The 14207-nt window shown below is 41.9% G+C and overlaps 1 long non-coding RNA gene across 1 annotated transcript; it reads right to left on the bottom strand.

The window, feature by feature from the left end:
• Positions 1 to 291: 291 nt before the first annotated feature.
• Positions 292 to 11968, bottom strand: LOC135175098 (uncharacterized). Its single transcript, XR_010302236.1, has 3 exons — positions 11913 to 11968; positions 3302 to 3368; positions 292 to 886 (listed from the first exon to the last, which is right to left on the bottom strand). It is a non-coding gene; the product is annotated as an uncharacterized LOC135175098 (long non-coding RNA).
• Between the last annotated feature and the right edge of the window lie 2239 nt (positions 11969 to 14207).

Here is a 14207-nt window from a genome sequence, read left to right as displayed (position 1 = left end):
TGATTAAGAAACTGTTGCACATCAGGACTATGTTAAGCTGGTGATGCAACAGCGTCCATGGAGCCTAAGGTTGTAGGAGGGCCTGTACTGGCACATAGTAATCTAAGGATATGAAGGCTGTGTCACTATTTGTATCAGTTCAAATTTCTGTTCATTAAATGAGGACCAGTTTGTTGCCTATTTTGTTGTCCTACAAGAATTCTTGTTTGAGCTAAACAACGGAGGCATAATAAACTATATGTGCCACATGCTTCCTCTTACTTGTGCCTGTTTCAAATCACTCTCCAAGAGTGGAACAGAGGGCTTTATTCTTTTTCATTGCCATCTAGGCATTTCTGAAGCACACACATATTTTAAATGGCAGAAGTGAAAAGAACTAGAATTGATGAGTACAAGAATCTCTCCCAGGTATGCTTTGAGCTCTTTGGCGGAAGACTCAACTTTCATATAATCTATTATAGTCACAAGTGAAAATAAAAACATTAGGGCAAATTCTCTACAATGGAAGGCTGAGATAAATAGTTCTTTGATAGAACATGGTGACTGTATCACCTCACATCCTAGTTCCTCCTTATTTCTAGATAAATATTGCAAGCTACAAGCTTTTTACCCCTGTCATGGGTTTAGCCATTGAATCTGGCAGTGGGTGTTCAATACATGCTAATGCTATGCCAGCTTTAAAATGAAAGTGCTGTCTGAAGCAAAGTATCATAACTTTGTAGTTAGGATTGTAACACAAGAGGCTTCTTGTTTCTGGTTGCTGGTTCTGGTCTCAAATTTTTCAGGGTGTTGATCTTTTCCAGTGGGCTGACTGCAGGCCTGGGAGCTGGGGGATGGTCATTTCATGGCTGGTTTGTTCTGCTGCTTCTGCCTTTGCTGTGCTTTTCTGCAAAATAGGATAATGTAATCGTACATTGTATTGTTACTGGGTGATGTCCAATGAAAGAACAAGGGACAATGGGTGGAAGTTGAGACATTGGAAGTTCCTTGTAAATGTGAGGAAAACTTTCTTCACTGTGAGCGTGAGAGAACACTAGAACAGGCTACCCAGGTGAGTTATGGAATCTCCTTCTCTGTAAGAATTCCAGACCTGCCTGGATTCAATCTGGTGTGATCTGCTACAGGTGATTCTGCTCTGGCACGGGGTTTGGACTAGATGATCTTCTAAGATCCTTTCCAAACCCTGACACTCTATGATTCTATGATTTCCATTAAACTCTCTCTTTATCTCAACCTTAGGATTTTTTTCCCTTTTGTTACTTTTCCTCCTGATCTGTGGAGGTAGGGGCTTGCTTGTGAGAGCAGATTGTGTTAAACCAGGATGCTCCTTTATGAGATATATTTCTGAAATTATTGCTTCAGTTTTATCTCTGTAAATAAAAAGGAAAGAACTGCTTATACAACTTTTATGTAACACTTCATCAGGGTACATTAACCAATAGAAAAGATGTACACTGGTTGTCAACATTTCCTCTGAAAGCACTTGACTGAATAAAGAAAGATTTAATGAGTAATTACCACCAAGAAAAAAAGACATTCCAGACAAACACAAAGCTTTGATTGGTTTCACTTATTATTTGAACAACTCAAGTGTTTATGTGTATGTTGTTCCATCTTTTTAAATATCTTCTAAAAAGGAATTATGTCAGTTATATTACATTCAGTAGTAGTCATTTTCTTATTAGCAAGTTCCAAGTCAATAGCAAAGATTTATCTGCTCTGAGATCTCATTGACATTTTCCAGTACTACATTGGAGATGGAAGTGAAGGTCATTTCTAAATGAAATTATTGAAACTAGCAAAAAAAAAAAAAAAAAAAAAAGAAACTTCTTGAAGAATTGCTTAATGGCAAGTGAAATCTGTGCTTACACTTCAGTCGTTTCACAGATACAGGTTGTAGCCGTTTGAGCCTACGTGCCTTTAGGAACAACATCGAGTTACAAACCTCCAGAAACTAGAAAGGTCCAGGAGGTGTACTGGAAAGTCCAGTTTTGGTATTTCTTCCCATAAATCTTACATCTCTATAAAACTGGTTGCAGAATATATATATTTTTTTAATCTTTTCCCTTTCTCTCTCCTACCAGGAAGGATAAGCAGGTTCTTAGCTCCCTGGTAGAGGAAATCATAGAATCAACCAGGTTGGAAGAGACCTCCAAGATCATCCAGTCCAACCTAGCACCCAGCCCTAGCCAATCAACTAGACCATGGCACTAAGTGCCTCACCCAGTCTTTTCTTGAACACCTCTAGGGACAGTGACTCCCCCACCACCCTGGGCAGCCCATTCCAATGGCAAATCACTCTCTCTGTGGCCTGGTCAGCCTTGACAGTGATGACAATTAGGCCTGGAGCTACTTAATTGGGCCTGGAGTTGCCAAGACGAATTTTGTGCTCCAAAGTGCTTTTGGCATGGCAATAGAAAGGCATGGTAGGAAGGGGGCATTTGGCCCCAGGAACTTGGGTCTTGTGGCCTAAGTGAAGCATGACAGAGATGTACTATGTATTCTTTTGTGTATTTTACATGCTTCTTTACTGTTGTAAGTAGCTAAGGCGTTGTAAATAGCCTTTCCATTTAAAATTTCCAATTCTCCCTGTGTGTGAGTGGTTTTCTTCTGTCCCTCATGGGGGAGGCAAAAGAGCAATTTGTCCTACTTAAAACCAGAACACAGGTTAATCTCCAAAGCCTACAATTCACTTCCAATCAAACATGACTTTCCTATGATATCGTAACAACTAAGTGGTTTAACCATCTATGTGTTTTCCACTGCCTTTAGGTATGTCTACAACTGCATATTTTTCAGGCAAGGATTCAGAACAGCTGTGACTCTGGCAATAAAGCAGCAGAATCAACACCAAAAATCTATCGACACGTTGTCTCCCCTACAAAGTAGTAGCTGATTTTCCTGCCCCTCCTCCTTCTCTCCCACTTTATTCCATTCCTTTTTTCACTTTAAAAAGCTTTTTCTTCAGCTAATCATCTTTCTTTCCCAACATGCTATAAAACTATTTCTAAGCCTGTTGAAAGGTTTTGTGGCTGTTATCCTAGTCTGCTTTAAAAAGTAACAGTGTTTAACACATTTTTTGACTATTTCTCAAGGTCAAGTCTGTCACACAAACAATGACTGCATGACTTTTAAGAAATGTGACCATCTTCCATTATGTGCCTGCAGCATTCAGTTTCAAGTCAAAAGCATCCAAATCAATATTGCAAAGAACTTCCATTTAAGCCTATAATCAATGCTTGCCAATGCTGAATGAACATCAATCATTAATAATGGATGTGGTTTGGGTTGTTTTACTTACAATTGCTTTTAGAGTATCATAAAGGATTACTCCTGCCAAGTGCATCCATTACAGAGATATCTCAGCCCTGAACATAAGAAAATGTCAAAATTATTAATGAGTAATGTTTACTTAGGCACACATATCCCTGACTGGGTTCTAAATTTTGATCTAAATCGCTATGTCTTCTGTTAATTCAGAACATCATACTTGTCAAATGCATGAACTACAGGAGAGAGCAAACTGCTGCTACACATGAAGAGATCATGAAAAGAAATACCAGGATCCTGAGAAATGTGTAAAGCAGCATGGTTTCATTTGCCTTGGTGACAGTATCTATATGAAAACAGAGTGTCCAGTTACGGACTTTGAGCTTTGTTGTGCCATGATGTTACAGACTTTGATAACTTATAATGGCATGGAAAAATTGGCACCTATTTCAGCCAGCAGGAGATTGTGTTGTTTTGCAGCATCTCAAAAGAAAGCTTTGACATAAGGTTGCCTTTTGTGGTCCAGATCTCACTACACCTCCAAAACTTAACAGATCTGCACAATAAAACAATGACAGGAATGGAATTAATGTCGTTTAGCCATCTACAAGTTCTGCATGTAATTTGTGCTCCTTTTGCATGCAAAGGGAAGAGGAAAACCAAAAGGCAATTCAACCCTTTTTTTGTTAGTCATCCACATTAACAAGGTATAAATTACCCCCACAAAGTTCTACTTTTTGCCTTACGTGAGAAATCATAAAATGGGAAAAAAACTAACTTCAAGATTGCTAAAAACTATGAGAAAAATATACTTTGGTGCAAGAATAATTGAGACTTAGATACATGAGAAGAAAAGTGCCCAAAGAGGCCACAAGAATTGCTTTTAAGATTTTTACGTATCTGAGAAGCCATGCTTTGTGGAAATGGTGATCAGTAAGATGGGGACAGAGATGACCTAAACTATGACATAAGTGTTTATGAATTTTTCACATGCAGCTTCAATGAGGAAGGAAAAGATCCTTGCCCAAACAGCACAGTCCTGGATCTGATGCCTTGCTCTCCATTCCTCTTTAAATGCAAACATCACACTGCAAACCTGGTGGCTAGGCAGAGCCATGGCTTCCCTCTAGTGTCTCCTGAATCAACTGGGGGGGGGGGCCCTGCATGGTGTAAGCAAGTGTACTGCTTTGCTTAATGTGATAATGCCAGAAAATTTGTCCATGATCACATTATTTGGAGTAGCCCTGAATTATGTAGTATGAGGCCTTACACACATTGTTTCTTCTTCGTGGAAACAATAGATGGAGAACAGAGTATTTATTTCCAAGCTGACTTCTTTTGTACAATTCAATTTACATTTTTTTTCTTTTTTCTTGATAAGCTTCTGCAAACTGTGTCTCAATAAGGATGCCATAGGGATTCTGACTCCAAATGTGAAATGGAGACTTTGTTGCTTTCACTAGATGAAAAGTATAAATGTTTTGTTCCCCCCCCCTAAACTTTTGACATATTTCATTTCACTTCATTTTTTTTTAAATACCACTATGTCTGAACAGACTTCTTAGAGTAGAATATCAGGGGTTTGAAAAATCATCCAGTCCAACCCCCCTCCAGAGCAAGATCACCTACACCAGATCACATAGGAACGTGTCCAGGTGTTTTTTCAATATCTCCAGAGGGGAGACACCATAACTCCCCTGGGTAGTCTGTCCCAGTGTTCTGTCACCCTCACAGTAAAAAAGAAATCATCCTCATGTTTAAATGAAACTTTCTATGCCTCTGTTTCTATCCATTGCCCCTTGTCCTGTCGTTGGGTATCACTGAGAAGAGCCTGGCTCCATCCTCCTGGCACTCACTCTTTATGTATTTATAGACATTGATGAGGTCACCTCTCAGTTTCCTCTTCTTTTTTTCAGTTTAGAAACACTGGAAATAATTTCATGTTCAGTTTGTTCCCTTATTATAAAACAAAAGATAGTTTATTTCTATTTTGAGTAGATATATCAGATGCTATAGCAGTCCTTAAGATACAAGTAGATCAATGCAGAAAAATTATAACAAGTGGTCAGGGAAAAAATTCTATGTTCCAATTAATGTTAGGAGGTTTTAATTAGCATAATTTATGTAAGATTTGCTGGGAGACATCAATGCATCAGCTACAGAATTCAGATAAAATTAGGTCATGCTAGAATAATAATGCCTCTTTTGTAAGATGTTCTTTTCTTTCATGTCTAAATTATTTCTTAATAGTCTCTAGCTTTAGTGGTTATAAAGAAAATTTGAAAATACAGAGTAATCACAACCCACTGTAGAAGGTAAGAGCAGAATAACAACTACTGAAACTAAAGGGGAGGAGAGAAATAATTTCTTATTCTCTGAGTGAAAGATTTTCCTTTTTTCCTGCCTTTGTGACTAAAGTGACATGGTTGTATGGGGTAAAGAGTAGTCCCACAGTGACAAGCAATTTAGTCAAGCTGTGCTTAGGAAGCTGTTACAGCCTTTAATGGACAACACATATGAGTGCTTTGGCAGTGAATTATCAGACAAAGAAACCAATGAGCTTGCATCTCAACAAGACTGTGTGTCCCTTGTTGTCTGCTGCCTCCATCCTCCTTTGAAGTTGTTTATTTGTCTGTCCTGTTAGTCGTAAAAGATTATACTACACATTTCAGTAGAAGTTAACTAAGTAGGCATTATGTTGGCTGAGTTTGTTGTAAGCAAATATCTGCAAGACTCAAACCCTGTCCCAGGCTATACATACAGGTAGTCTGGACATTAGTGGAGCTTGAGCAGAAGTATGAAGTATAGCAGTAAGAAAGAGCTTTGCAGAATATGCACTATGATATACTGGAAATTATGCTTTTTGTTCCTAACATTGAAAAAGAAGACTTGAAATAACTTTAAATGTAAGTGTCTAAAATAATGACTCTTAAATTAGTAATAATGAAATGAAACCAAGGAGAAGGAAATTAAGCTGGTGGTTACAAGGATGTTGTAAGCACAGTGCTAGTCATCCTAAAGCACATATGAGTAGGAAAAGGTTAGAGTGGAATAAGAACTCCCCCTTCCCTCCACTCCAAAAAAACTCCTAACCAAACAACTATTTTCCAAACAGAAATATTTAACATTCAGACTAGAAGCATATCTGGATCTTTTCACTATTTCATAATTTGATCCCACATATTGGCTGACAAGACTTGAGCCTGGAATTTAACCTGTACAGACATCATTAGAATCTCCACTCCTCAGCTCAAGCAACAGCTGTTTCTTCTTCTGAAATGATTTCAAGTTGTACAATGTAAATCAGGCACTTGATGTACACTAGCTGTGAAACACTTACAATGTATGACCCAAGATCATACTTCTCAGTGTTGCTCAACGACAGGACAAGGGGCAATAGGTAGATATTGAGGCATACAAAGTTCCACGTAAATATGAGGAAGGTTTTTTTTCCACTGTGAGGGTGACAGAATGCTGGGACAGGCTACCCAGGGGACTTCTAGAGTCTCTCTCTCTGGAGATATTCAAGACCCACTGTGATCTGGTAGAGGTGATCCTGCTCTGGCAGAGGAGTTGGACTAGATGATCTCTCGAAGTCCCTCCCAGACTCTAACATTCTGTGATAACATAACCAAGTGGTTATTCCTACTGTAGTTGATCCTGAGATTAAAGTAATGCCAGAGTTAAGATGGGAAGTTATTCTGTCACTGCAATGTGGTCTAATCAAAACATCTCATATACTTTATTTCTGAATAAGGACAATCTTCTTCACATGTTAGATCAATGTAACAAGGTAAAGACAAAGCTTAAATGATGTGCAACTGTAGTTAGGTGTTTTTTTTTTTTAAGAAAACCTTGTGCTTTATAAAATTAATCATCATTTAAAACAAAACAAATTTAAATTCCTCATCTAGCTTCATTTTGTTCAAATGATGATATCTCACCTACCTACTGAAAAACAGTTCCAGAAATATTTGGGCTTGATTCTGTAGTTAGTGGTTCTCTTGTGACCTCTTGAGCTATCAGGGCTTTGCAGCTTGTCAAGTGTCACAAGTCCCATCAAGTACAAGAAAGATTTAAATGAAAATTTATTGAACCAGGATGCTTCACTTTTAAATAGGAAATTTCTCTCCAAGTTTCAGATTAGTGTCTGAACAATCAAAAAGAACCAGATCTTACCACAGTAACCTATTGAGAATCCACAAAATAGCAAAAGGAATTCGGTGTGCTTGGCTAAATCTGTGATTCTGAGATTTTAATTCACTTTGGCTAGACTTTTCCCCACATTTTCCCATAATCCTAAACACCACCATAACTGCTTCTACAGAACATTTTACAGGGTCAGGAAAATGCACTTTTTCACAGACCCACAAAAATATTCCGCTTGGAAAAGACCCTCACGATCACCAAGTCCAGTTGACAACCCTACTCTACAAGGTTTGCCATAAGCTGTATCCCTAAGTGCCGTATCCAAATGACTTTTAAACACATCCAGGGGCAGTGACTCAACCACCTCCCTGTGCAGTATATTTCAATGCCTGACCTCTCTTTCTGTTAAAAAAAAAATCCTAATCTCCAGTCTAAACCTTCCCAGGTGCAGTTTGAGGCCATTCCCTCTTGTTCTATCATTAGTTATCTGTGAGAAGAGACCAATGTCCTTTCAGGCAGTTGTAGATAGTGATGAGGTCTCCTTGATTCACTTTGGACTTGATTCAGTGAAATGTGCCTGTTTCATCTCCACCCCAAACCTCCACCCTTTGTACTGGACATGGTGCCCAGGGTATGGGATACAGGCTAAGAACTGCTAATGCAGCCCATGGACGGCATGTGATTCTGTCCCAACAAAATGGGGACAGCAATGCAATTATTGTGTTTAATCAGAGTATGAAAGAAATTTTCTCTATAAAATGAAAACTTCTGTGCCCTAAAGCAATATTTCTGCTTTTACTTATCTCCTATACCTCTGTTTGGTTGTTTTTAATGTTTTGATTGATCATGAGGAGTTTTTCTGCCTATGTATTTGTTATCTTTTCTTACACAGCAGTGGTGTGTTATCCTTGTATGTTTGTTTAAGTTCCTCATCTTTCATCTATTCCTTGAACATTTTAATCCTGCCTTTGGTGTTTTACTGTTAACCTCTCTGTTTTTCAGGCTATAACCCCAATGTTTTCTAAGAATTTTGACTTGGGCTTCCTGCTCCAAAGACACAGATAATTTTTTCTGAAGACATGCTCAGGCATCAATCTGTATTCATAGAACCAACCAGGTTGGAAGAGACCTCCAAAATCATCCAGTCCAACCTAGCACCCAGCCCTAGACAGTCAACTAGACCATGGCACTAAATGCCTCATCCAGGCTTTTCTTGAACTCATAGAGGGACAGCAACCCCACCACCTCCCTGGGCAGCCCATTCCAATGGCTCTCCCTGTGAAGAACTTTCTCCTAACACCCAGGCTATACCTGCCCTGGCACAAGTTGAGACTGTGTCCCCTTGTTCTATTGAGAGTTGTCTGGGAGAAGAGACCACCCCCCATCTGGCTACAACCTCACTTCAGATAGTTGTAGACAGCAGTGAGGTCCCCCTAAGCCTCCTCTTCTCCAGGCTAAACAACCCCAACTCCCTCAGCCTCTCCTCATAAGGTTTGTGTTCCGGGCCTTTCACCAGCTTTGTTGCCCTTCTCTGGACAACTTCCAGTATCTCAAGATCTCTGTTGAATTGAGGAGCCCAGAACTGAACACAGTACTCAAGGTGTGGCCTGACCACTGTTGAGCACAGGGGAAGAATAACCTCCCTTGTCCTACTGGCCACACTGTTCCTGATACAGGCCAGGATGCCATTGACTCTTGTGGCCACCTGGTCACACTGCTGGCTCATCTTCAGCCTACTATCTACCAATACCCCCAGGTCCTTTTCTGCCTGGCCGCTTGGTGTTGTTGTGACCAAAGTGCAGAACCCTGCACTTGGCCTTGTTAAATCTCATCCCATTGGCCTCTGCCCACCCATCCAGCCTCACAAGGTCCCTCTGCAGGGCCCTCCTACCCTCCAACAGATCAACACCTGCTCCTAGCTTAATGTCATCAGCAAACTTACTGACTTCTGGAGTTCAGACTTTGGCTTATTCATGGAACTAACTCAAAGGGTACTTTGGGAAAAAGCCCTTAAAAGCAAAGGGGCCCAAGAAGGTTGGACCTGCTTCAAGTAAGAAAGCTTGAAGAAATAGGAACAGGCTGTCCCTGTGTGCCAAAAGCAGAGCCAGCAGGGAAGAAAACTGTCCTGGACGGGTGAGCAACTTCTGAAGGAATTAAGGAGGAAAAAGAGGGTGTCTCACCTTTGCAAAAAGTGAGACTTAACTCCAGAAAAAAAATTAAGGATGTTACCAGGTCTTGTAGGAAGAAGATTAGAGAGGCAAAAGCCCAGTTAGAACTTACACTGGCCACTACTGTGAGTGATAATAAGAAATGTTTCTATAACTACATTAACGACAAAAAGAGAGGCAAGGATAAGCTCCACTCTCTGCGTCCTCAAGTGTCAGCACTCTAGAGATGTTTGGAGTAATGTAGTGCAAAACAACGCTCCCTCCAAGCAAGCACCTTCAGTTAGGGGGGTGAGCAAAGTATCCTCAATTCTTCCTTCCCTTCAGTAGCACTTCAGGATCTACCTCATCTGGGTAAGCCTCATTTGGGCACAATCTGAGTCTGAGCAGGGTTGAGTTTGTTTCCTTCATTGGTGCTGAGGGGTTAACAAATTGCCCAAAAACCTGTGTGTCAAGGAGAGGTATTCTGCTACCTACACCAATTGAGGCAGAGGGGAGAAATTAATTGGTACAAGATCATATTTTATAAAAATATATAATTTATTGACTTCAACATTCTGAACTCTCACCACGCCCAACCACTGAATTTTAATATTAATATTTGTTCTACATGGTTATGAAAGACATTCTCGGAATAATATCAAACAGTAACTTGTTAATAACTAACAAACATTCAAACTATAAACAGAGAGAGGAATTTCTCATGACTTAATGCTGCTTGGGGTCAATATGCTGTTTGCCCAGTAGATAGGCCCAAGCTCTTCCTGCTCTATGGCAGAAGGCAATAGAAATTACAGAGGCATTAAAACATTTGCTCACAAATTCATGTTAATTATTAATCACCCTCTGGAGCTACGTCACAGCCTATACAAGTGTCCAATCTTCAGGTGAAGTCTGCCTGTGGACGCTGGCTGGAATCCTCCTGGCTTCAGGGGGAAAGGACAGTCTCTGACCTTATTCTCCTGGCTTCTTCTGGACACTCTGTCCAGGGATTCTTAAGCAGGATCTTCAGGTGCAGAGAGAGTACGATGCCATGCGGTCTCAGCACGGTGTCACGCTGACTATATAGGCCGATCACATGCAGACAATCCAAGGTGTAGTCCTGGTAACCAGCGGCAGTGGAGCTTACCAGGCAGTGATCATGCAATAGGGTGCATGGCAGCGTGGGAGACTGAGATCCATAGATAAAGGCAGGTAATACAGAATCTAGTCCTGGTAACTCACCCCAGTGGTGTGCAGGTGTGCACAGCAGGCTGGGGGACTGAGCTCCATAGAGAGAAAGCAGCGAGCGGCAAGGCAAAAGCAGGCAGCAGGCAGGCAAGCATAAGCAGAAGGCAGTGCAGGTGAGCCTAAGCATAATAATGAGAGTGAGCACATTGTTTACCTGTGTGCCTCTATCTATCAAATGTGGGCTGAGAATAATGGCCCACTAGCCACCAAAATGACCAATCAGCTTGGCAGTTGCCAAACCTTTCCATAATAGGAAAAATCCACAAGCCTGGACCTCCCAAATATGGGGATATGATGAGCCTAGCACCCAGTAAACATAAGCTGGGTGCATGGGCTTACACAACCATGTTACACAACCAGGCCAGACATTATCATACCAGGTTTGTTATGCCCCTTTGTGTTTCTGTGTTTACCTCTGGTGTGGGCAGAAAAACATGTCCAGGCAAGACAAGGCAGGAATAAGCCTGTTGTTTGGCCTGGGGGCCCTCCACAACACTGTGCCTTTCAGAAAAATGGAAGTGGAGTGCATTAGTGGTGGTTTACTTAGGAGCCTGGGCTGCTTCCCAGTGAAAGTGTTGCATATTTTGAAGTAGTCCTTCATGGAAGCAGAAACACCCAAGAAACACATGAGGAGTAGAACAAGTGGAAAGAGATCAAAACCTGCCTAAATGGGATCCAGTAATGCCAGTAAGAGCAAGTCAATAAATCTAACCTGGCACTTACACTTCAGAACTAGAGAAATAGTTGTGTAGAGGAATGGTTGGTGCACACGAGATCCTTCTTTCTGTGCCTGGCGCTGTTGGGTTGAAGGTTTGGCCTGATCTGGGAGCGCTTTTCCCACCAAACAGGTCTGTGACAACACACTGCTACTCCCCTACGAGCGTCCAACTCAGCCAGGTACTTAAGCTCATTGTAAGTGATTAGAAAGAAGCAGTTAAACAGAGAGGAGCTCAGCCTAAGTAAGGAGGCTCAGGCAGAACCCATGGGTGACATCAGAGTAACCATCAAGCCTATTGCTGTGTAACCGGGGGGCCAACCAGGCCCCCCGGCCTTTAGATCCCCTCCACCATTCACCCAGAGTGCACCATGGGTACTCACCAGTGGTGACAGGAGGAGGATCCCTCTGCCCAGATGGGCAAACTTGGGGCTTCTGCCTTTCCTGGGGCTGCTTATAAAGGGGAGTGAGCAGGGAGGGCAAAGTGGTCACACCTGGGGTGGGAGGAGACTGCAGCAGAGCCCAAGTGGTCACACCTGGCATGGGAGGAGACTGCAACAGAGCCCAAGTGGTCACACCTGGGGTGGGAGGAGGCTGCAACAGAGCCAGGTGCTCTGGGTTTAGGGGAAAGAAGGGGAAAATGTGGGGTGGGAAAGGGCCAGGTGTGGTGGAAAAGGGGAGGTAGTGCTGAAAGGAGGAAGATGGAGAAGAAAAGGATGGAGATGGTGATGAAAAGAGGAAGATGGGGGAAAGGAAAGGGATGGAGAAGAAAGGAGGAAGGTGGAGGGAAACAGGAAGATGGAAAGGAAGGAACAGGAAGGAATAAGAGGGAAATGGGAGGAAATAGATGTAGAGGAAAGGACGGAGATAGGGGAGAAGTGGGATAAAAATATAACAAAGAAGAAACCTGGAATGTAAAAAAACCCAAAATGTGATCCTGCTTTGCAGGGGAGTTGGACTGGATGATTTTTTGAGGTCTCTTCCAGCCCCTAACATTCTATGTTTGTGTGTGTATCAGATCCTATTTGTTGTGTGTATGAGATCCTATTTATTGTAGTTTCTTCCCCAGCACATGTCCTTTGCAAGTTCTCTGCCCATTGTGGAAGGCCATTTTTGGTGCAGATCGGAGGTTCAATAAACCTTTACTTGACAGGCGCTTGCTTGGGCACTGTCATCACAGCCTACGGGTAACTTGTAAAGCAGCTCTCTCTAGGTTCTTCTCTTGAATCATAGAATCAACCAGGTTGGAAGAGACCTCCAAGAGCATCCAGTCCAACCTAGCACCCAGCCCTATCCAGTCAACTAGACCATGGCACTAAGTGCCTCAGCCAGGCTTTTCTTCAACACCTTCAAGGATGGTGACTCCACCAACTCCCTGGGCAGCCCATTCCAATACCAATCACTCTCTCTCTGAAGAACTTCCTCCTAACACCCAGGCTATACCTGCCCTGGCACATCTTGAGACTGTGTCCCCTTGTTCTATTGCTGGTTGTCTGGGAGAAGAGACCAACTCCCACCTGGCTACAGAATGCATCTTGTGTGTGTGTGCAGGCTGTGAGCCTCCTTACTGACCTATCTGCCTTTCTTTTCTCAGTGGCAGTCTATTTGCACTATAAAGTGTCTGCAATATCAACAGAGATTTTCAATTTTTATCACGTTATCACTTTTAGTGACGTCTAATTTATTTTTTCTCTGGAAAGTTTACAAAACAGACAAGGTCCAGTATGTGTCCTTAGTGTCCTTCCTTCCAGGCTTTTCTGTTCTGTCAATTAAATGTTTCTCTTGAAGTCTGCTAGTAGGGAAGAGGGAAACTGAAAAAATTGTGGAGTTACATAATTTTTTGATTTGGAAGAGATCTTAAAGGTCCTGGCAGGGGCAGGGACATCTTCCACTAGTTCAACTTGCTCAAAGTCCCACCTTAGTTTAGTCTTGAATACTTCCAGGAATAGGATATCCACAATTTCTGTGGGCAACCTGTTCCTATGATTTCTCATCCTCAGAGTAAGCTCCCTTCAAATACTGGAAGGCTGCTATAAGGTCTTCCTGGAGCCTTCTCTTTTCCAAGCTAAACAACACCAACTCTATTAGCCTGTCCTAATAGGGAAAGTGTTCCAGCCCTTTGATCACCTTTGTGGCCCTCCTTTGCACTCATTTGAACATATTCATGTCCTTCTTATGTTGAGACCCCAGAAATGAACACTGTAGTGCAGGTGAGATCTCACAACAGCAGAGTAGAGGGATAGGATCACATCCCTTCACCCCTTGGCCACGTTTATTTCAATGCATCCTGGAATGCAGTCTGCCTTCTGGGATATGAGTGCACATTGCTGCCTCATCTTTGGTTTTTTTTTTTGCTCACCAGTACCCCAAGACCTTATAGACAGGAGGCATGGCCGAGGGGTGTACAGGGATTGCTGTGGGAATCAGAGGAGAGCAGTTCAGGATCACAGACAACATATTATTGAATATTTAGGTATGTAAAGCGAAGGATCAAGTTGGTTTGGGGAGGGACAAATGTTGTTTATGTTCACAATGATACCTTGCTCCCAAGCTAGTTGTCAGAACTGCTCCTCTTTACCACGGTAGGATATGTCCCAGACATCTTCCATGTTTTATTCTTTAACAGGTAGTACTCCTCAGCACTACAAAAAGAGGGTTGACCTAAGCTGTCCTCCACT

This window comes from Pogoniulus pusillus, chromosome 4, assembly GCF_015220805.1.
Source record: "Pogoniulus pusillus isolate bPogPus1 chromosome 4, bPogPus1.pri, whole genome shotgun sequence".
Taxonomy (NCBI): domain Eukaryota; kingdom Metazoa; phylum Chordata; class Aves; order Piciformes; family Lybiidae; genus Pogoniulus; species Pogoniulus pusillus.
This window is presented reverse-complemented; position numbering and strand designations above follow the sequence as displayed.